We start from the raw sequence: 23,883 nt of genomic DNA, 5'->3' as shown, positions 1-23,883 counted from the left end.
GTGCTGGGATTACAGGCATGAGCCACCGCGCCCAGTCGCCCATTCTTTTCCACAGAAACCACAATATAAGCTCTGGCCTACGCTTTTCTACTCCTTCTGCTTCCTGACCAACCTTGGTGCTTTCCCATGGGGCCTTCGATAACATGCCTGTCTCCTGTTTCTAGGTAACAGTGAGTACAAAACTCTTCTTCCATGACAGTCTTTTTGGTCTCTGTAGGTCTTACCATATCTTATTTTGAGACAAGAAGGGAAATAAATAGCAGTAATTAATGAATTGGAAAATAAGGGGAAAAAAACCCAGAGTAGAGAAGAGTTTCTCAAACTTAAGAATCAAAAAGCATAAACCACAAAGGAAAAGATATTATGGAAAAGGATAAGTACATTAATTTCCTCTTATTTCTTCAAAATCAGCTTTGAGATATAATTCACCTACAAAACTAATTTTAAGTGTACAGTTTAATGAGTTTTGACAAATGTATACAGTCGTGTAACCCACACCACAATCAAGATCTAAAACACTTGCATCACCCAAAAAAGTTATATTATGCCCCTTTACAGTCATTTCTCTCCAGACTGGCAAGCACTGATAGGCTGTCATCAGTTTGCCTTTTCTTGAATTCCATACAAATGGAATCATATAGTTGACTATGTTAAAGTGAAAACTGTTCAGCACATCCCCATTATCAAAAAAATCAGCTTGCCAGGCGCAGCAGCTCATGCCTATAATCCTGGCACTTTGGGAGGCCGAAGCGGGCAGATCACCTGAGGTCAGTAGTTCAAGACCAGCCTGACCAAGATGGAGAAACCCCGTCTCTACTAAAAATACAAAATTAGCTGGGCGTGGTGGCATATGCCTGTAACCTCAGCTACTTGGGAGGCTGAGGCAGGAGAATTGCCTGAACCCGGGAGGTGGAGGCTGTGGTGAGCCGAGATAGTAGCGCCACTGCACTCCAGCCTGGGCAACAAGAGTAAAACTCCATCTCAAAAAAACAAAACAAAAACAACAGCTTATTTCTGAAAAATATAATTAAAAGTACTAATAAGAGAAGAAAATCTAGCAAAATTAGGAACACAGCAAAATGCAGGAAACAACTTACCAGAACAGAACTGAGCAGGTAGCAGGATGGAACTGGAACCTTTGCATTCCAGGGGAAGTAGGATATACACTTACTATAGAAATGAGTTTGCCTTTCCAACCCTGAGTGTCTCTGGACATTTACAGTACCTCAATGGCTTCAAAATGTTTGCTTTGCCAATCTGGGATTCCCTTTAACATCACCTCAAACCAAAGGACTCGTTTAATGGGCAAGAAGATACAACATTAAGCACATGACCATGGCATCCACTGGTCCTACACCACATACCACATCACCTAGAAACTGTGAGGCTAACAAAATCATAAAGTGGTGCATTAAATTAAAAGCTCGATTAAGAAGTCATTCTGCTGGTCATTTGGGATGCAGCATATGCACTGAACCAATGGCTAGGCTTAAAACCAAGGTGTAGAGAAGTTAGGTTGACTCTTCACCATCACTCCCAGTAACGCACTTACAGCATGTGGATTTCCTATCCCCACAATTTAAAATCTCTGCTGTACTAGAGATCCTGAGGGTAATGCTTCCACAGTAGGGGTTCACAGAGCCTAAAGCCACAACCACCACTTGGTCACTATGGGCTTCTCATACTGATGAACAAGCAGGCAAAGAAAGGAATAAATATACTAGCAGTGATAAGAGACCCTGATTATTAGGACCTGTTGTACACAATGGGATTAGGGAGCAATCTGGAATGCAGGGTATTTCCACGCTTGGTAATAGGGCAAACAGGAAATTACAGCAACCATGGCTCAAAACAGGCAAGGCAACTAAAGGCTCAAGTCCCACAAGGATGGAAGCCTAAAGGACACAAGCAACTTAAACCAGCTTAAATGCTGGCCCAGCATAAAGGAAATCTAGAATAGGTAGTAAAAGAAGGTAATGATGAATAGTAATTCCTGCCTCAATACCAGTAGAAGCAACAGGTACCACTGGCTTATATCACTAACCCTTCTCAAATTTCCATGGAAGATGTCAACACTTGGTGATGGATTAGAATCTATGTAGGGTTTAAGCCAATCTGAGCAAAGCAAGATGTAGATTCTATCAACAGTCTCATGCCTCAAAAACAAACATAAAGAGATGGGACTTAATTAAAATAAAAGGCTTCTGCACAGCAAAAGACACAATCAGCAGAGTAAACAACCCACAGAGTGGAAGAAAATCTTCACCATCTATACATCTGACAAAGGACTAACATCCAGACTCTACAAGGAATTCAAATCTGCAAAAGAAGAACAATCCCATCAAAAAACAGACTCAGGACATGAATAGACAGTTCTCAAACGAAGATACACAAATGGCCAACAAACATATGAAAAAACGTTCAACATCACTAATTATCAGGGAAATGCAAATCAAAACCACAATGCAGTACTACCTTACTCCTGCAAGAATGGCCACAATAAAAAAAAATCAAAAAATAGATGTTGGCATGGATATGGTGAAAAGGGAACACTTTTACAATGTTTGTGAGAATGTAAACTAGTATGGAGATTCCTTAAAGAACTGAAAGTAGATCCAGCAATCCCACTCCTGTGTATCTACCCAGAGGAAAAGAAGTCATTATACGAAAAAGATACTTGCACATGCATGTTTACAGCAGCACAATTCACAACTGCAAAATATGGAACCAGCTCAAATGTCCATCAATTAACGAGTGGGTAAAGAAAATATGGTGTGTATATATACCATGGACTATTACTCAACCATAAAAAGAAATAAAATAATGGCAATTGCAGCAACCTGGATGGAACTGGAGACCATTATTCTAACTGAATTAACTCAGGAATGGAAAACCAAACGTCATATAGTCTCCATTCATAAGTGGGAGCTAAGCTATGAGGACGCAAAAGCATATGAATAAGGGTGGTGGCGTGAGGGATAAAAGACTACACATTGAGTACAGTGTACATTGCTGTTGAGTGATAGTTGTACCCATCTCAGAAACCACCACTAAAGAACTTACTCAGTTCTAGAGGTCATTACAGTTCTACAGGTCATTAAGTCTAAAACAGGTCTTACAGGCATGCTTGGCATTTGCAGCAGCCTGGATGGAGTAGATTACAAAGCTACAATCAAAGCCTGCATTCCTTCAGGAGGCTCTAGAGAAGAACCTGTTCTTTGTCTATTCTAGCTCCTAGAAGCTGCTTACATTCCTTTGCTCTTGGTCGCATCATCAAGATTTCTGCTTTCATCATCACATCCCTTTCTTGGACTAACTGATTCCCTCTGATAAGGACTCGTGTGATTACCAGAACCCACTCAGATAATCCAGGACATCAGTAGCACAGGTGACCGAAAAGAGTGAAACTGGACTTCATCAAAATTAAGATCTTTTAACATACTTTGTATATGAAAGGACACTAAATTAATACAGTGAAAAGGCAACCTACAGAAAGGAATATTTGGAATCACATCTGACAGGACACTGAAATTCAGAATATATAAAGAACTCTTACAAGTCAACAACAACAACAAACAATCCAGCTGGGTGTGGTGACTCACACCTATAATCCCAGCACTTTGGGAGGCTGAGATAGGAGGATCCCTTGAGGCTAAAAAGTTCAAGACCTACCTGGGCAACATAGTGAGACCCCCATCTCTACAAAAAATAAATAAATGTGCCAGGCAGTGGCATACACCTATAGTCCTAGCTACTCAGGAGGCTGAGACAGGAGGATCATTTGAGCCCAGAAGGATGAGATTGCAATGAGCCATGATTATGTCACTGCGTTCCAGCCTGAGTGATACAGTGAGACTTTGTCTCTAAAAAGAATAAAATAAAAGTCCAACACAAAAATGGGGAAGGAACTGAATAGACAGTTCTCCAAAGAAGATATGCAAACAGTGAATAAGCACATGAAAAGATGATCATATCACTAGCCACTAGAAAAATCCAAATCAAAACCACAATGAGATAATACCACCTCACAACCATCACCATGGCTATTTAAAAAAAGATGACGATGACAGAAAATAACAATTGTTGGTAAAGATGTAGAAAATTAGAACCCTTGTGCATTGCTGGTGGGAAGATAAGATGGTACAGCCACTGTGGAAACCCATATGGCAGTTCTTCAAAAAATAAGAAACAGAATTACCATATGATCCAGGCAATTTCACTTCTGGATATAAACCCAAAAAAAGTAAAAGTGAGAACTCAAATAGATATTTGTACACCCATGTTTGTAACAGCATTATTCACAATAGCCAAAAAGTGGAAGCAACCGAAGTGTCCATCATCAGGCCGGGCATGATGGCTCAGCACCTTCGAAGGCTGAGGCGGGTGGATCACCTGAGGTCAAGAGTTCAAGACCAGCCTGACCAACATGGCAAAACCCCCATTTCTATTAAAAATACAAAATTAACCAGGCGTGGTGGCCCATGCCTGTAATCCCAGATACTTGGGAGGCTGAGGCAGGAGAATTACTTGAACCCAGGAGGCGCAGGTTGCAAATGAGCAGAGATCGTGCCACTGCACTCCAGCCTGGACAACAAGAGCAAAACTCCACCTCAGTGTCCATCATCAGTTGAATGAGTAAATAACATGTGGTAAATATAGATTCAGTGGAAAAGTACCAGCCTTTGGTGGAGGAGGAACTTTGACACATGCTACAATGTGAATAAACCTTGAAGACACTGTACTCGGTGAAATAAGCCAGTCATAAAGGACAAATACTGTATGATTTATTTCACTTATACACGGTTCCAAGACTTGTCAAATTCATAGAGACAGAAAGTAGAATGGTGGTTGCCAGAGGCTGGGGGGATGGCAGACTTGGGAGTTGTTGTTTAACGGGTACAGAGTTTCAGGTGGCAAAAATGAAAAAGTTATGCAAACTGGTAGTGGTGATGGTTGCGTAACAATGTGAATATACTTAATACTGTACACTTAAAAATGGTTAAAATGGTAAATTTTATGTTACACATATCTTACCACAATAACTTGTTAAAAACATGTACACGAATGCCAGTAGCCATATTATTTGTAATAGCCATAAGGGAGAAAAAACTCAAATGCCTGTAAACTGATGAATGGATAAAATGTGGTATTAACTGTAAAATTACGTATTATTCAGCAATAAAAAGGAATGAAGTAATAGTATGTGCTGTAACATGGATGAACCTTAAAAACATCAAGTTGCTGGGTGCAGTGGCTCATGCTATAATCCTAGCTATTTGGGAGGCAGAGGTGAGAGGATCACTTGAGCCCAGGAGTTCAAGACCAGCCTGAGCAACATAGTGAGACTCTCTCTACAAAAAAAAAAAAAAAAAAAAAATTAGCCTGGCATGGTGGCACATGCCTGCAGTCCCAGCTACTCAGGAGACTGTGGCAGGAGGATCACTTGTGCCTGGATGACAGAGGTTGCAGTGAGCCGTGATCAAGCACTGCACTACAGTCTGAGCGACAGAGCAAGACCTTGCCTCAAAAAAGAAAAAAACAAAACAAACAAACAAAAAAAACCCACTGAGCTAAGTGAAAGAAAGCAGTCACAAAGGACCATATATTATATGATGCCACTTATATGTAAGGTTCAGAATGAGCAAATGTATAGAGACAGAAGGCAGATTAACGGTTTCCTAGGACGCAGAGAGGGAAGGTTAGGGGTGACAACTAATGAGTATGGCATTGTTTTGGGAGGTGATTAAAATGTTCTAATAAGGCCAGGTGCAGTGGCTCACGAGGTCAAGAGATTGACACCATCCTGGCCAACATGGTGAAACCCTATCCCTACTAAAAATACAAAAAATTAGCCAGGCGTGGTGGCAGGCGTCTGGAGTCCTGGTTACTCAGGAGGCTGAGGCAGGAGAATCACTTGAACCCAGGAGGCAGAGGATGCAGTGAGCCAAGATTTCGCCCCTGCACTTCAGCCTGGTGACACAGCGAAACGCCGTGTCAAAAAAAAAGTTCTAATATTGTGGTGATGGTTGCACAACTCTGAATATACTAAAAGCTGAATTGTATACTTTTAATGAGTGAACTGTATAGTATGTGAATCATATCTCAATAAAACTCTTTTTAAAAACCAACAAGACTAATAACTGAATGGAATCATAAAATAAAGCAAGGGGGGGCCGGGCGCGGTGGCTCACGCCTGTAATCTCAGCACTTTGGGAGGCTGAGGCAGGCAGATCACGAGGTCAGGAGTTCGTGACCAGCCTGGCCAACATGGCAAAACCCCGTCTCTACTAAAAATACAAAAATTAGCTGGGAGTGGTGGCAGGTGCCTGTAATTCCAGCAACCTGGGAGGCTCAGGCAGGAGAATAGCTTGAACCTAGGAGGAGGAGGTTGCAGTGAGCAGAGATCATGCCATTGCACTGCAGCCTGGGCGACAAGAGCAAGACTCTATTGGAGCAGGAGGGGGAGGAGGAGGGGGAGGAGGAGGAGGAGGGGAGAGGGGGGAGAAGGGGGGAGAAGGGGGGAGTGGGGACGAGGAAGGAGAAGGAGGAGGAGAAGGAGGAGGAGGAGGAGAAAGACGAGAAGAAGGAGGAGGAGAAGGAGAAGGAGGAGGAGGAGAAGGAGGAGGAGGAGGAGAAAGACGAGAAGGAGGAGGAGGAGAAAGAGAAGGAGGAGGAGAAGGAGAAGGAGGAGGAGGAGGAGGAGAAGAAGGAGAAGGAGAAGGAGAAGAAGGAAAGAATAACAAAGGCAATGAATAAAAGATAACGAGAACAGAAACATTACAGTATGAATTCTTGCTCTGTCATTTATTATCTGTGTAACACTGATGAAGTTATCAAAACTCTGTGCCTCAGTATAACACCTACCTACAGGATTGCTGTGAGGACTTAACAAAATAGGTAAAACAGTACAGTGTCTGAGACATAGCTGTCTTTCCCTGTCCTATTCTCCTACCTAATGCTAAAAATTCCACCACCAATTTTGTGGAAACACAAATTCAATGACAGTTGTTATCTGAGTTTTATGTTAAAGAAGTTATGTCTGTTCCAGGTGGCAAATAACTTAAAAGTCACCAATTACATGTAACTGGCAAAGCAATTTTCAACTAATTCACTGCAAGATGATATTAAAGCACAGGAAAATATAAACTTTATCTCTCAACTTCTTTTTCTCCTTCTTACCTTCATTTTTAAACAATTCTTTCCTCACCTTCCTGCCTTTGTAACTTATCCTTTATTCCAAACTACCAGTCTTACTTAGGCTGCTATTTATCAGAAGAAAAGGCAACAGTAACTTTTTTCCATTTTATGTTAAGATAGAAAACAAATGCTGAGCATGGCGGTGCACTCCTGAGTAAGGTGAGAAGATCACTTGAGGCCAAGAGTTGGAGGCCTCAGTGCACTATGATGGTGCCTGTGAATAGCCACTGCACTCCAGTCCAGAAAACACAGTGAAACCTTATTTCTATAGAAATAAAATACAATATAAAACATAGGGGCTGGGCACAGCGGCTCATGCTTGTAATCTCAGCACTTTGGGAGGCCGAGGCAGGTGGATCACCTGAGGTCAGGAGTTCGAGACCAGCCTGGCCAACATAGTGACACCCCGTCTCTACTAATAAAACAAAAATTAGCCGAGTGTGGTGGCGCACGCCTGTAGTCCCAGCTACTTGGGAGGCTGAGGCACAAGAATCGCTTGAACCCGGGAGGTGGAGGTTGCAGTGAGCTGAGATTGCGCCATTGCATTCCAGCCTGGGCAATAAGAGCAAAACTCCATGTCAGAAAAAAAGAAAAAGAAAGATAGGAAAAAAAATGACTGATCATGTAGCTACAGGACAGTTCCAAACTCTGCTTAAGTGACTCATTAAAGTTCCCTAAACAAAAAATGAACAAACTTTAAAAACATGAGAATGAAAAGGCATAAGGAAAGTTTCCTTTGTGTTCACAGGTCTCTTATTTATCTGGAGACAAAATTGTATGACATCTACAGACTGTGACAGCAATTTCTTAGTACAGCTGGCTCTGTATCCATGGGTTCCGCATCCACGAATTCAATCAGCTGTGGATTTAAAACATTCAGGGAAAAAAAAGGGCCTGTACTAAACGTATACAGGCTTTTTTTCCTTGTCATTATTCCCTAAACAATACAGTATTAACTACCTAAATACCACTTACAATGTATTAGGTAACCTAAAGATGAGTTCAAGTATACAGGAGAATGTGCATAGGTTATATGTAAATACTACCCCATTTTACACAAGACACTCAAGCATCCTCAAATTTTGGTCTCTGCAAGGAGTCTTGGAACCAATACCTCATGGATACCAAAGGACAAGTACAATCTATCCATAACCAAGTTTTACCACAAAAGAATAAATAAAACGATAACTATATACTACCTATAGCCAAGTTACTACCAAAAAACATATACTTTAAGTCAGGTGCTCTAAGAAGTTAGTGTTAATACAATTTTATTAACCCATGCTTCCATTTTAAGTATTCCCTCATTTGATTTTAATGTTAATTGAAAATTTACTTTCAAACTATTTTAAAGGACAATGTCTTTCAAAGGGACACCTGCCTTATAAATGCTTCCGGAATAAGATTCAGTAAAAGGATGTGGTTTAGAACAGACGAAATACCACTGTACTGCTGCTTTTGTACATGTTCAGATGAGAAAACTCCTACTAAAAACATGCCAAAATAAACAAATGTCTATGGAAGCTTTTAAGTTAGTCATTCCAACTTTACAGCATTCTAAAAAGAACATATCTCTTAAGAAAGGTTGCTATAAAGAGCGCAGAACCTTTTCTCCTGTTACAAACCCCTTAACCTTGATGCCTAACTGTATTATCTCACTGTATTTCACTTCAGAAATATTTACTGGACAATGAGTGCACCGAGTAAGCATGCTAAGTGGTTTTAACACATTGTCATTAATCACCACAGCAAACTGATAAAATCAGTATTAATATCACCATTTTTAACTGAAGAAACTAAGGCTTCAAAGGTTTAACTACGCTGGGCGCAGTGGCTCACACTTGTAATCCCAGCACTTTTGGAGGTCGAGGCAGGCGAAATCACTTGAGCCCAGGAGTTCGAGGCCAGCCTGGGCAACATGACAAAATCCCGTCTCTACAAAAAACTCAAAAATTAACCAGTCATGGTGGGACGCACCTGTAGCCCCAGCTACTTAACGAGCTGAAGAGTATCGACCCACTGCACTCCAGCCTGGGTGACAGAGCAAGACCCTGTCTCAAAAAAGTTTAAGTAATGTGCCCAAGGTTATAGCTGGAAAAGACAATTCCTTCCTTTCATAATTTCTATTATGCAAAATTTCAAACACAGATTAAAGAAGAGAACAAACCCCCCCTTAAACCCACTATGTAGCTAAAATCATCAATTCATGGTCACTTGTCCATGGCCACAATATCCATATTTTCACCCATTCCTGTTTCCTTGCTGAAATATTTTGAAGCAAAAAACTTTTTTCTGTAAATATTTCAGTGTATAACTCTAAAAATTTGTCTGTAAATATTTGTGTATATCTCTAAAAAATAAACATTTTCATCCATAAATATTTAAGTAAATATCTCTAAAATATAAGAACTTCGGCAGGTGCAGCGGCTCACACCTATAATCTCAACACTTTGGGAGGCCGAGGTGGGCAGATCACTTGAGGTCAGGAGTTCGAGCTCATCCTGGCCAACATGGTGAAAACCTGTCTCTACTAAAAATACTAAAATTAGCCAGGCATTGTGGCAGGTGCCTGTAATCCCAGCTACTTGGGAGGCTGAGGCACAAGAATCGCTTGAACCCAGCAGATGGAGGTTGCAGTGAGCAAGGCTGTGCCACTGCACTCCAGCTTGGGCCACAGAGCAAGGACCCTGTTTCAAAAAAAAAGACAAGACAATAACTCAAAGCTGTACTCTATCATTCTCGTTAAACTATACTTTCTTACAGAATAAATAAAACCCATGGTACCCTCTGATCTCAAACTACTTAATAAAAGGTAACATTTCACAACTTTCAAATGCATATGACAAGGAATAGCTATACTGGAGGCAGCCAACCTAATCATCCCTCTTTCTTGAAACTACTGGTTTCCTTACCCCTGTATTAAATTGATTTCCCTCCCTCCGTGCCACCTGCTTCTGGTTTCCATTTCTGGCTCCTCATTTTCCTTCCACTGAGCCATCTGCTCTTCTCACATATACCCTCTCTCTAGATAGCTTGTTCATTTTTATGACAACTTCATCGTATCACCTCTGGCCTAGGCTCTGTAATTTCAATTGTGTTCTCTAATCCAAGCTACTGTTCCTCAACATTTCTACTTAAATATCTTGCCATCCCCTCAAATTGAATATGCATCATCTCCAAAAATCCAGCTCTTCTATCCTCTTTACCAATCTGTTAATTATAGATCATTATCTTCCAATTCACCCAGGCTCCTTAAGTCACACATCAATTTGTGTTGGTTTTTCTCTTGAAATGTCTCTCATCCATCCTTTTCTGTTCCATTTACACTGACACCACTAAAACTCAAGCCCTCAGCAACTCACCTAAATTATCATAAGAGCCCTTGGTTAAAATTCAACTATCTCCATTTCAGTCTGTTCTATATAACAGATTCCCTTCAACAACATATCTACTGAATGACTAATGTATCCTAAGCATTGGCCAGTTAATGCAGGGATACAACAGTGAGCAAGACAGACACCTCTTTCTAGCAGAGGAAATAAAATATTTTTAAATAAAATATTTTATAGGTTGCAAAAAATGCTATGACAAAGATTAACGCAGTGCTATCATAAAGGACAGAGAATATGAGTGCTACTCTCATTAGAGCTTTCAGTTAGAGATAAAAAATTTAAGTGGAAATTTTAAGGATGACGAGGCAGTCATGTAAATATTTACAGTAGAGTGCTCCAAGCGAAAGAAACTGCAAAGCACATAGGTTCCAGGAGGGGGAAAAAAACTCACGTTATAGAAAATGACCGAGTCTAACATGGCTAGAGAACAAGGGCAAAAGTGGTACAATGTGAGGTTGGGAGAGAGACAGGCCAATTTTATTCTACATGTAATAAGAAGTAATAAGAAGTAGGCCAGGCATGGGGGCTCATGCCTGTAATCCCAGTGCTTTGGGAGGCCAAAGTGGACAGATCACCTGACGCCAGCAGTACGAGACCAGCCTTGGCCAACATGGTAAACGCTGTGTCTACTGAAAAACATAAAAAATTAGTTGGGCACGGTGACGCATGCCTGTAATCCCATTTACTTGGGAGGCTGAGGCACAAGAATTGCTTGAACCCGAGAGGCAGAGGTTGCAGTGAGCTGAGATCCCACCACTGCACTCCAGCCTGGGCAACAGAATGAGACTCTGTCTTTAAAAAAGTCATGTAATAAGAAGGGTTTTAAGCAAGGAAATTATAATCCAATATACGCTGTGACAGAGACTGCTAGTATTCACTAATGACTGTGTTCTCTTCATTAGAACACTGCTATACTACATTTCCCAGCCAACCCTGCAATTAGATAAGATCACATGACTCAGTTCTGACCAATGGAACTGAGAGGGTAAAAGTGATATAAGCCACTTCTAGTCTCGACCCTAAAATCTTTCTCCACACACACTACCCCTTCCAAAACAATCTGAGAAGCCAAAGCTGATTATGGTGGCGACATAAGATACAGGTGCCTGTGCTCCAAGTGACTGCATGAAGCAAAGGTGCCCCTCAACACACACACACACACACACACACACACACACACACCCCCTGTGATGTGAGAAAGCAATGTAAACTTTCATTGTATTATGCTGCCATGTAAGATTTACTGTTATATCGTTAATGCAGAAATCTTAAAAACATTTCTCTGGCTGTTGTGTGCTGCTGTGTGAAGAATGAGTTAAGTGGACAGACAAAAGTAAAAATAAAAAGACCAGTTCAGACTCAATAAAAACATAACCCAAATGAAAAATGGGCAAACGAACGAAATAGACATTTCTCAAAATATATACAAATACCCAACAAGCACATGAAAAGATGCTCATTATCGCTAGCCATGATGGAAACGCAAATCAAAACCAGAGATACCGCCATTAAGATAGCTACTATTTAAAAAAAACACAGAAAACAAGTGTTAGTGAAAATGTGATATTAGAACTCTTGTGCACTGTTAGTGATAATGTAAAATGGTGCAGCTGCTATGGAAAATGGTATGGTGGTTCCTCAAAAAATAAAAATAGTTTACCATATAATCCAGCAATTCAACTTCTGAGTGTATATCGAAAAACTGAAAGCAGGAACCTGAACAGGTATTTCTACACCCATGTTCATAGCAACATTATTCTCAGCAGCTAAAATGTGGAAGCAACCCAAGCTGCTCAATCAACAAATGAATGGATAAACAACATGTGGTATATATAAGCAATGGAATATTATTCAGCTTTAACAAGGAAGAAAATTTTTGACATGTGCTACAAAATGGATGAACCTTCAGGACATTAAGTGAAATAAGCCAGTCATGAAAAGACAATATGTGACTGCATTTATATGAGATACCTAGAGCAAACAAATTTACACAAACATAAAGGAGAAACATAAAGAACAGTGGTTACCAGGGGCTAGGAGGAGGGGAGACTTGGGGAGTTGTTAGTATGCATACAGTTTCAGTTTTACAAATGAAAAAGTTCTGGGGACTGGTTGTACAACAATGCGATTATACCTAACAATACTGAACTGTTTACTTAAAATGGTTAAGAAGTTCAACTTTACGCTTATGCAGTTTACCACAATAAAAATAGAAGCTGGACATGGTGACTCACGCCTGTAATCTCAGCACTTTGGGAGGCCGAGGCGGGCAGATCATGAGGTCAGGAGTTTAAGACCAGCCTGCCAATATGGTGAAATCCCATCTCTACTAAAAATACAAAAATCAGCTGGGCATAGTGGCGAGCACCTGTAGTCCCTGCTACTCAGGAGGCTGAGGCAGAAGAACTGCTTGAATCCAGGAGGCAGAGGTTGCAGTGAGCCAAGACTGTACCACTGCACTCCAGCCTGGGTGACAGAGTGAGATTCTGTCTCAAAAAATAAAATAAAATAAGAGGCCAACAGTGTAAGTGAAGAGATGATGGTTGCTTGAATTGAGTGGTGTGGTGATGCAGATAGAGAACAGAAGAATTCAAGATGTATTTGGAGGTAGAAAAGATAGGATTTGCTGATGGACTGGAAGTATGTGAGAGTTAGAATGAGGAAGAGAAAGGTATCAAGTATGACACCTGGCTTCTAGCTACTGAGTGGATGGCAATACCATTTAATGAAATGATAAAGACAGGAATGAACAAATGTAGGGTGGAGGGCAGAAAGCAGACCTGGAGTGCAGTTTAAAAATGAAGGGATCAACAGTCTGTTGGCTAGGTGTGGTAGCCCAACACCCGTAATCCCCACACTTTGGGAGGCTGAGATGGAAGGACTGCTTGAGCCCAGGAGTTCAAGACCAGCTAGAGCAAAGTAGTGAGAACCCCATCACCACAAAGGGTCTAAAAATTAGCTAGTATGGTGGCACACACACCTAGGTGGTCTTGGCTACATGGGAAGCTGAAACATGAGGATCCCTTCAACTCAGGAGGTTGAGGCTGCACTGAGCCATGTTTGTACCATTGCACTCTAGCATGGGTCACAGAGCAAGACGCTACCTCAAAAAAAAAAAAAAAAAAAGTTTATTGATTGTCTTAAGTTCAAGATATCCATGAGATATCAAGTGGCAGCATCAAGGAAACACATTCTCACTGTTCTGGAGGCCAGAAGTTTGAAATCAAGGTACTTCAGGCAGGAACATGTTCTTTCTGAAGATGCTAGGAAGAATCTGCTCCAGGCTCCCTTCTAGTTGGCTTGTAGATAGTCATCTTCTCCCTGGTGTTCTGTCTGTGTGTCAAAATCTCCCCCTTTTGTAAAAGGTCTGAAGTCATGCTGGATTAGGGTCCACCCTAATAACCTCTTGTTTACCTCTGTAAAGATCCCATTTTGAAATAAGGTGGTTTTTTGTTTTGTTTTTGTTTTTTTTTTTTTGAGACGGAATCTCACTCTGTCGCCCAGGCTGGAGTGCAGTGAAGCAATCTCAGCTCACCGCAAGCTCCGCCTCCTGGGTTCACGCCATTCTCCTGCCTCAGCCTCCCGAGTAGCTGGGACTACAGGCGCCCACCACGACGCTTGGCTAATTTTTTTGTATTTTTAGTAGAGACAGGGTTTCACGACGTTAGCCAGGGCAGTCTCGATCTTCTGACCTCGTGATCTGCCTGCCTCGGCCTCCTAAAGTGCTGGGATTACAGGTGTAAGTCACTGCGCCCGGCCATATATATGTACACACACACACACATATATACACACACACATACACATATATACACACATAAATATATATACACACACATATATATAAGTTCTAGGGTACATGTACACAACGTGCAGGTTTGTTACATAGGTATACATGTGCCATGTTGGTTCGCTGCACCCATCAACTCATCATTTACATTAGGTATTTCTCCTAATGCTATCCCTCCCCCAGCCCCCACCCTCCAACATGCCCCAATGTGCGATGTTCCCCACCCTGGGTCCATGTGTTCTCAGTGTTCAACTCCCACTTATGAGTGAGAATATGCAGTGTTTGGTTTTCTGTCCTTGTGGTATTTTGCTGAGAATGGTGGTTTCCAGCTTCATCCACGTCCCTGCAAAGGACATGAACTCATCCTTTTTTGTGGCTGCATAGTATTCCATGGTGTATATGTGCCACATTTTCTTTATCCATTCTATTATTGATGGACATTTGAGTTGTTTCCAAGTATTTGCTATCGTGAATAGTGCACATAAGGTCACATTCTTAAGTACTAGGGATTAGGAATTCAACATATCTTTTTGAGGGAGATGTAACTCAACCCATATCTGACTAAACAACTTTTTATTTTAGATTCTGTTACAGTAATTGGTATGGTCTCTATTTTCCTGACTGGGCTTTAATTGAAAGTGTATATCTATTTTCTTTCATTTTTCCAGGGTACCCAGAGAGCCTCTCATTCTGCAAAATCATGTTCCTTGATTCTGGGAATTTTTCTTGAATATTTTACTAATAATTCCTTCTTTTCTCTGATGTCTATTAGTACTTCTGTTATTTGGAAGTTGACCTCTGACTATTTTTCTTTTCTCACTTATTTTCCATCTTTTCCTGTACTTTATGAAAGGACTCCTTTACTCTAACTTCAACCTTTCTATTGAGTGTTCTATTGAGCCTTTTTTTTTGTTGTTCTGATCGTTCCCAGTTTTTTTTTCTATTTCTTTTGGTTTCTTATATGAGAAGTTTTCTTCATATGCCTGGTGATACTTGATTATCTCCTCATATTTAAAAGGAGGGTCATAAAAGCTATTGTAAATAACATAGATTCTCTTCTTGGGCTAGTAAGAGAACCATCCTCCAAATTCCTACTTGATTGTCAGAATTCTGGAAGCCAAAGAGAAGAGGCCTCAGTAAGGGTCTCAATACTGAGCACTTCAACTTAATTCAGTGTTTTCTGTAGAACACTTGACCTCCAATTGTGTCTACTGCCCACCCTCAGTGTCAGAAACAATCGTCAGTCTTCTGCTGGGGTATTCAAGAAGGCAGTCATTCGGCAATACAAACTAACGAAGGAATCTAGATTCAAGCTTTCTTTAAAAAAAAAAAAAAAGCTTTATTGAGATATAACTCAGATATCATAAAACTCATTTAAAGAGTACAATTCAATGTTTTAGTCTGTCCAGAGTTGTGCAACTATTACCACAATGAATTTTAGAACATTTTTGTCACCCCAAAAAGAAACTCCATACCCTAGAGTCACTTCCCATTTCCCTCTAACCTCCCTTACTCCCAGTCCTACGCAACCACTCTATCTCTACAAATACACAATTTCTGGACACTTCATACAAATGGAATCATACAATGTGGTCTTTAGTATACTTAGCATGTTTGTTTGTTTGTTTTTGAGACAGAGTCCCACTCTGTCACTCTGGCTAGAGTACTGTGTTGCTATCTTGGCTCACTGCAACCTCTACCTCCCTGGTTCAAATGATTCTCCTCCTTCAGCCTCTCGTGTAACTGGGATTATAGGTGCCCGCCACCACAAATCCAGCTAATTTGTGTGTTTATAGCTGAGACGGGGTTTCACCATGTTGGCCAGGCTGGTCTCAAACTCCTGACCTCAAGTTATCTACCCGCCTTGGCCTCCCAAAGTGCTGGGATTACAGGTGTGAGCCACCGTGTCTGGCCCACTTAGCATGTTTTAAAGGTTTATTTGTGTTATAGCATGTATCATACAATTCTGTGGTTGTCTGTGACTGGCTTCTTTGACAGCATAATGCTTTCAAGGTTCATCATGTTATAACATGTATCAGTTCTGTATTCCTTTTTACTGCCAAATAGTATTCAATTGTGCAGATACACATTATATGTAACCTTATCAGCTGATGGACAACTTGAGTTGCTTCTACTTTGGGGCTATTATGATTGAGCTGCTTCTTAAACAGATTTTCAAGAAACCCTCCTATTTTTAGCACCACTCTCACCTCCTCCCTGCCAAAAATACCTGATGCTACCAATTCCTGAGCCTGAGGAGTATTTTCTACTTTTGCTCCTGCCAGTTAGGATTGAACATTTTTAAGTCTACTAAGAAGTTTATCACCAGTTCACTTGCTTTCCAATTTCCAAATTTTATTGTTACTGTCTCTTCCTTCATTCTCTCCACTTGTGTAGTTCAAATCTTCTAAAAGTATCCTTTACTGTCACCTTGCTGGGCTATCAAAGGGAGTAAAAGTAAATGTGTCTTTTTTTTTTTTTTTTTTTTTTTTTGAGATGGAGTCTCGCTCTGTCACCCAGGCTGGAGTGCAGTGGCACAATCTCGGCTCATTGCAAGCTCCACCTCCCAGGTTCAGGCCATTCTCCTGGCTCAGCCTCCAGAGTAACTAGGACTACAGGCACCTGCCACCACATCTGGTTAATTTTTTGTATTTTTAGTAGAGGCGGAGTTTCACCATGTTAGCCAGGATGGTCTGGATCTCCTGACCTCGTGACCTGCCCGCCTCGGTCTCCCAAAAGTACTGGGATTACAGGTGTGAGGCACCGTACCCGGCTGTAAATGCATCTTTCACTGAGACATTTTTACTTAGAAGTCCTTTCAATTATTTTTAGCCTTCATTCTTTCTCATGTATAGATCTGAAGGCTGTAACTCTTCCTCTAAGCATGGCTCTATACACATTCTTTAAGCTATACTATATTTTCATGGTTCTTTTCAAAATAGTTTAATGTTATTTCTTCTCTAATACCTGAATTACTCAGGAATATATTGCTTATTTTCAAACAGCTGACAATTTTCTAGATTTTTTGGTAACCCATTTCTGGCTTAATTCCAACATGTCAGAAAATACTCAAGAATTGATCATTTTGACTTTTTTATTGTCCAGCATGTGTCAATTTGGGAAAAACTTTCATAGGCACTTAAAAAGTTTGCATTCTGTAGGTATTAGGTGAAATGTTTAATGCATATCAATCAGATTCATTCGATAATTAGTGTTTAAATCTTTTATATATTTTTGTCTCATTATTCTAATTAGAGAGGCATGCTGAAATATCTCATATTATGCTTACCGATTTGTCTAATTCTCCTTTTAGTTTTGTCCATTTTTTGCCTACCATACTGGCAAAGATTAGAAAGAATGGTAACACAGTTAAGAAACCCTGTGGTGGCCGGGTGCAGTGGCTCACGCCTGTAATCTCAGTACTTTGGGAGGCCGAGGCAGGTGGATCACGAGGTCAGGAGATCAAGACCACCCTGGCTAACATGGTGAAACCCCGTCTCTACTGAAAAATACAAAAAATTAGCCGGGCATGGTGGCGGCGCCTGTAGTCCCAGCTACTCGGGAGGCTGAGGCAGGAGAACGGCGTGAACCCGGGAGGGGGAGCTTGCAGTGAGCCGAGATTGCACCACTGCACTCCAACCTGGGCGACAGAGTGAGACTCCGTCTCAGAAAAAAAAAAAGTATATTCTTTGTAGGAATAAAAGGAGAAACAGCTTTATTAAAGAAAATCAAGAACTTTATAACAGAAACAAAATAGGCAAAGTTTTTTGGCTTAAAAAACAAAACAAAACACCTTTAAATTTATACATACGCTGATGCGGAAGGATGTTTATAAAAGCCAAGCTAGAAAACAAAGTATGGCATGTGATCCCATTTTTTTTCAATTGTGCATGAATTTACATGTTCATAGAAACTGGCCGGGCACAGTGGCCTACACCTGTAAATCCCAGCACTTTGGAAGGCCAAGGCAGGTGAATCAATTGAGCCCAGAAATTAGAGGCCAGCCTGGGTAACATGGTGAAACCCCATCTCTACAAAAATTACAAAACCTGGCCAGTCATGGTGGCACCTGACTATAGTCCAGCTACTTGGGAGGCTAAGGTGGAAGGATTGCTTGAGCCCAGGAGGTGGAGGTTGCAGTGAGCCAAGATCACGCCACTGCATTCCAACTGAGTGACAGAGCCATAACCTGTCTCAAAAACAAACAAAAGTCTAAAAAAACAATAAATGACAAAGACATAATTTAGAGGAAAGAAAAACAAAATTATACAAGAAGCCTTTTATAATTACTAGAAATTAGATTGCTCATATTAAGATGAAACATACCTGAGCCTTCTGGAAGCCAAGACTTAAAAACACATTTTACTCTATTTCCTGAACAATGTAATTGAGTATAACACATGACCCACATTAATTATCCCTCTCACCTCTGACATCACGGGAAAATATACAAATACAGACAACACACACATATATGTATATATAAATATATGTATATTACTGCCTCAGCTTCTTAACTAAAGCCAATTTATTCCCGCAGCTATGATATGCTAACTATGAAGAATGGGGAAACGGGCAGTTGTAGGCCCAAAAGAATAGGCTCAAATCATATTTTAAATGAGCCTTTTTTTAAAAATCAGCCCTCTTTAAAGTATATGAGCCTCCTATGCTCTGCATTTAGATGACAAGAACAATGCATGTGTATACACATTATGTGTTCTGTGATTTCTTTTTTCAACATTTTGCTTTTCCTACTCTTTAAGATTTTCTATTAAAGAAGTATCTTGTGCTCACTTCAGCAGCACATATACTAAAACTGGAATGATACAGAGAACATTAACATGGCCCCTGCAGAAGGAGGACACACAAATTCATGAAGTGTTCCATATTTTTAAATTTTTTAAAAAATGTATCTCATCCCTTGGAGAGCAGAGCAATTTTTACTTGTAACTTCCATCATATGCATTAGACTAAATCAGAGAGCTTCAGGAAGTTTCAGGATTATAAATTGAAGTTTCTTTATAGGAATAAAAGTAGTAGTAGTTTAAAAATAGCTTTATTAAAGGAAATCAGGAACTTTATAACAAGGATAGAGTAAACAAACTCATTCTGTTAAAAAGAAAAGTAAATATTTTAGTCTCTGTGGGCTTGAGTCTCTGTCACATATCCATTTTTTTCCCAGCCCTTTAAAAATGTAAAAACCATTCTTAGGGCAGTAAAAATAACTGTTTTGGAGAGGTGATAATTAAAACTGGATTTAATACATAAATGTTTTCTTTAAAGAAACCCACAAGAGCAAAATATACAGACAAGCAAACAGTAGCAACAAAATTTCAGAAGCTAAAAGATGGACAACTGGTAACTCACTCACTTAGTAAATTCTAGAAAGGTGAAGCCTAAACCCTGAGTTGAAAACCCCAATTTATATCTTGGAATCCTCCAAACATACAGGAATTGGCAGCACCAGGTGGTACTGCCTGAACTGGATGGAAGAGGAAATTAAGGAAGACTGGGTGAAAGCTGCCTGAGAAGCAGACACATCCTTAGAAGCTACCCAAATCTACCTGATGGTTGGCTACCCACTCTCAGTAACAGAAGTCTGTTGGTTTATTCTCCAGAAAGCCTTTTTTGGTTTTGGTTTTGTTTTTTGAGACAAGGTCTCACTCTGTCACCCAGGCTGGAGTGCAATGGCACAATCCCCATCTTGGCTCACTGCAATCTCCGCCTCCTGAGATCAAGCAATCCTCCCACCTCAGGCTCTCAAGTATCTGGGCTAGGCAGGCGCACACCATATCCAGCTAAATTTTGTATTTGTTATAGAGATGGGGTTTCACCACGTGGCTCAGGCTGGTCTCGAATTACTGGGCTCCGGACAATCTGCCCGCCTCAGTCTCCCAAAGTGCTGGGATTAACAGGTGTGAATGACCATGCCCAGCCTTGTTTTTGTTTTATTCAGAGTCCCTGAACTAGGAATCACCAGTATAATTAAAGGTCTAAGTACTCTATCAAAAATAGGGGAAAGACAGTCTGCTCCTGCACACCAAAATGAAACAAAAAACTAGTGGCCATCCTTCAACCCTCAAGCAAACTGAGTTTTCCCTCATGAACGTGGCCTGATAGGAAACATCTGGGCATCAGAGTTTTCTCAAAATAAAAAAATGCTCACTTGGATAATGAAATTCAAAGTCTGTAAATCCCAATCAATTCAGGGTTTTCAGCTATCAATCACCCAAGCATTACTGATACCTGAAGTAAGACTGACATACAAGTTAGAGACCAAAACAAATAAATGGAGAAAAGTCAACTTAGAAAAAACAGTCTGCGGCCAGGCACAGTGGTTCACATCGGTAATCCCAACACTTTGGGAAGCTAAGGCGAGAGGTTCACTTGAGCCCAGGAGCTTGAGACCAGCCTGGGCAACATAGCAAAAGCTTGTCTCTACAAAAAATACGAAACTTAGCTGGGCATGGCAGTGCTTGCCTGTGGTCGCAGCTACTGAGGAAGGTGATGTGGGATGATTATCTCCCCTGGGGAGGTTGAGGCTGGGAGGCTGAAACTAGAGAGGCTAAGACTGCAGTGAGCCATGATTGCACCACTGCACTCCAGCCTGGGTGACAGAGTAAAACCTTCTCTCAAAAAAAAAAAAAAAAAAACAAGAAAACAAGACAATCTGCAAGGAGAAAAAATATTTTTACAGAAGTCACTTAGGCCAGATGTGGTGGCACACACCTGTAATCCTAACACTTTGGGAGGCCAAGGCAGGAGGATCACTTGGGCTCAAGAGTTTGAGACCAGCCTGGGCAACATAGTAAGACCTTGTCTCTACTTGGAAAAAAAAATAGTAATAGCCAGGTGTGGTAGTACACCCATGGTCCCAGCTACTCAGGAAGCCAAGGCAGAAGGATCACTTGAGCCTGGAAGGTCGAGGTGCAGTGAGCCCCAATCACACCACTGCACTCTGACATGGGCAACAGAGCAAGACTCTGTCTCAAAAAAACTTAAAAAGTCATTTATAGGCTCAGAAATTAGAGAACATATCGCATCCATGAAACATGAAAAAACACCAGATGCTATATAAAAAGAAATATTTAAGAAAACAAAAAATCTCTTGAGAAATCAAAATCTTGACAACAAAAATAAAAAATTCAACAGAAGGCTTGGGAAATAAAGCAATGTCCCAAATAAAACAGAGCAAAAGACTAGGAGGTGGAAAATAGGAGAAAAAAAGAAATTAGAAAACTAGCCTAAGAGACCCAAATAAATGACAAAAGTTTCAGGAAAAAGAATAGGGAGAAAACCATTGTTATGGACTGAACTGTGTCTGTTCTCCCCTCCCTCCAAATCCTTAGGTTGAAGCCCTAACACCTAATGTGACTGTATTTGGAAATAAGGTCTTTTAGGAGATAATTAAGACTAAATGAGGTCATAGGATGGAGCCCTAATCCAATTAAAAAAAGCTCTCTCTCCACTGAAAACCCATGTAAGGACACAGCAAGAAGACAGTGGTTTACAAGTCAGAAAGAGAAGCCTCATCAGAAACTAACCCTGATAGCCAATTATTCTTTTTTGTTTATTTGTTTGAAATGGAATTTCCTTCTGTCGCCCAGGCCGGAGTGCAGTGGCATGATCTTGGCTCACTGCAACCTCTGCCTCCCAGGTTCAAGTGATTCTCCTACCTCAGCCTCCCAAGTAGCTGTGACTACAGGCACTCACACCAAGCCCAGCTGTTTTTGTATTTTCAGTTGAGATGGGATTTCACCATGTTGGCCAGGCTGGTCTCAAACTCCTGGCCTCAAGTGATCTCCCCGTCTCAGGCTCCAAAAGTACTGGGATTACAGGCGTGAGTCACCACACTCAGCTACATCTTATTCTTGAACTCTACTCTTCAGAACTGTGAGAAAATACATTTGTTGTTTAAAAAACCCAGTCTGTGGTATTGTTATGACAGTGCTCAAAGACTAATACACCTGTCAATAAAATAATTAAAGAAAATGTCCCAGAACTAATGAATTTTACAGAGTCAGAAGGTACACAAATATCCAGGAAAAAATGTTAAAAATAGACGTAACGCCAAGCTACAACCTTATGAAATTTCAGAATATAGGAAACACAAAATTCCAGAAAAGCAAAACATTTTTATACTCAAGAATTAGAATATCTTCAGACTTTCAAAAGGATGACACGCTAGAAAACAATGAAGCAAGGCCTTCAGAATTCTGAAGGCAAATTATTTCCAGCCTAGAATCCTTAGCCAACCAAATCAAGCATGAAAACAAACAAACAAAAAGTTTTCATTAATGCAAGATCTCAGTCTTCCACAGGAATCTATTGTATGATATACTCCATCAAATGGAGGGGTTAAACAAAAAACAAAACAAACAAAAACACTACATGATTCACGGAAAGGGAAAAAAAAGATTTAACACAGCAGAAAGACAAAGGGAGTCGCTAGTTTTATCAGAAAGGAAGAAATGCCAGGAAACTACTATGTATCAGCCATAGAGGGCCAGATCAAGCAAGTTCAAAAACTGCTAAAGACAGCACAATTCTACTCCAATGCATGTATGATACCAGCCAGAAGAAATGAGTGCGTATGTTCATTAAAGACCTGTAAATGGGCCACGCGTGGTGACTCATGCCTGTAATCCCAGCACTTTGGGAGGCCGAGGCGGGTGGATCACCTGAGGTCAGGACTTCAAGGTCAGTCTGCCTGGCCAACATAGTGAAATCCCGTCTCTACTAAAAATACAAAAATTAGCCAGGTGTAGTGGCGAGTGCCTGTAATCCCAACTACTTGGGAGGCTGAGGCAGGAGAATCACTTGAACCTGGGAGGTGGAAGTTGCAGTGAGCTGAGATCACGCCACTGCACTCCAGCCTGGGTGACAGAGCAAGACTCCATCTCAAAAAAATTTTTTTTTAAATTTTAAAAACTGTAAATGAATGCTGACAACAGCTTTATTCACAATAGCCAAAAACTGAAAACCAAATGTCCAATTTTTTTAAAATTACATTATATTCATCCAATGGAATACTACCATCATTGAAAAGGAACTATGGCTGCACCCTACATCATAAATGAATCTCACAAACACAATGTTAAGCAAAAGTAGCCATCCACAAGAAGGTATACATGCTATATGGTTACTGTATTAGTCCACTTTCATGTTGCTGATGAAGACTGAACAATTTACAAAAGAAAGAGGGTCAATGGACTCACAGTTCCAGGTGGCTGGAGAGGCCTCACAATCATGGCACAAAGTGAAAAGCATGTCTCATGTAGCGGCAGACAAGAGCGCTTGTGCAGGGAAACTCCCATTTTTAAAAATCATCAGATCTCGTGAGACTTACTATCACAAGAAAAGCACAGCAAAGGCCCATCCCCACGATTCGATTACCTCCCACCAGGTTCCTCCCACCACACATGGGAATTGTGGGAGCTACAATTCAGGATGAAATGTGGGTGGGGACACAGCCAAACCATATCATTTCACCCCCTGCCCTGT

General features: G+C 40.7%; 1 protein-coding gene and 1 non-coding gene across 7 annotated transcripts in view; one reads left to right on the top strand and one right to left on the bottom strand.

The window, feature by feature from the left end:
* The window catches only part of NCK1 (NCK adaptor protein 1), a 91,787-nt gene that overhangs the window by 57,003 nt on the left and 10,901 nt on the right, over positions 1–23,883 (bottom strand). The gene's annotated exons all lie outside the window — the stretch shown is intronic.
* Positions 19,166–19,272, top strand: LOC126949398 (U6 spliceosomal RNA). The gene has a single exon (XR_007723704.1). It is a non-coding gene; the product is annotated as a U6 spliceosomal RNA (small nuclear RNA).

Source organism: Macaca thibetana, chromosome 2 (genome assembly GCF_024542745.1).
Source record: "Macaca thibetana thibetana isolate TM-01 chromosome 2, ASM2454274v1, whole genome shotgun sequence".
NCBI lineage: Eukaryota > Metazoa > Chordata > Mammalia > Primates > Cercopithecidae > Macaca > Macaca thibetana.
This window is presented reverse-complemented; position numbering and strand designations above follow the sequence as displayed.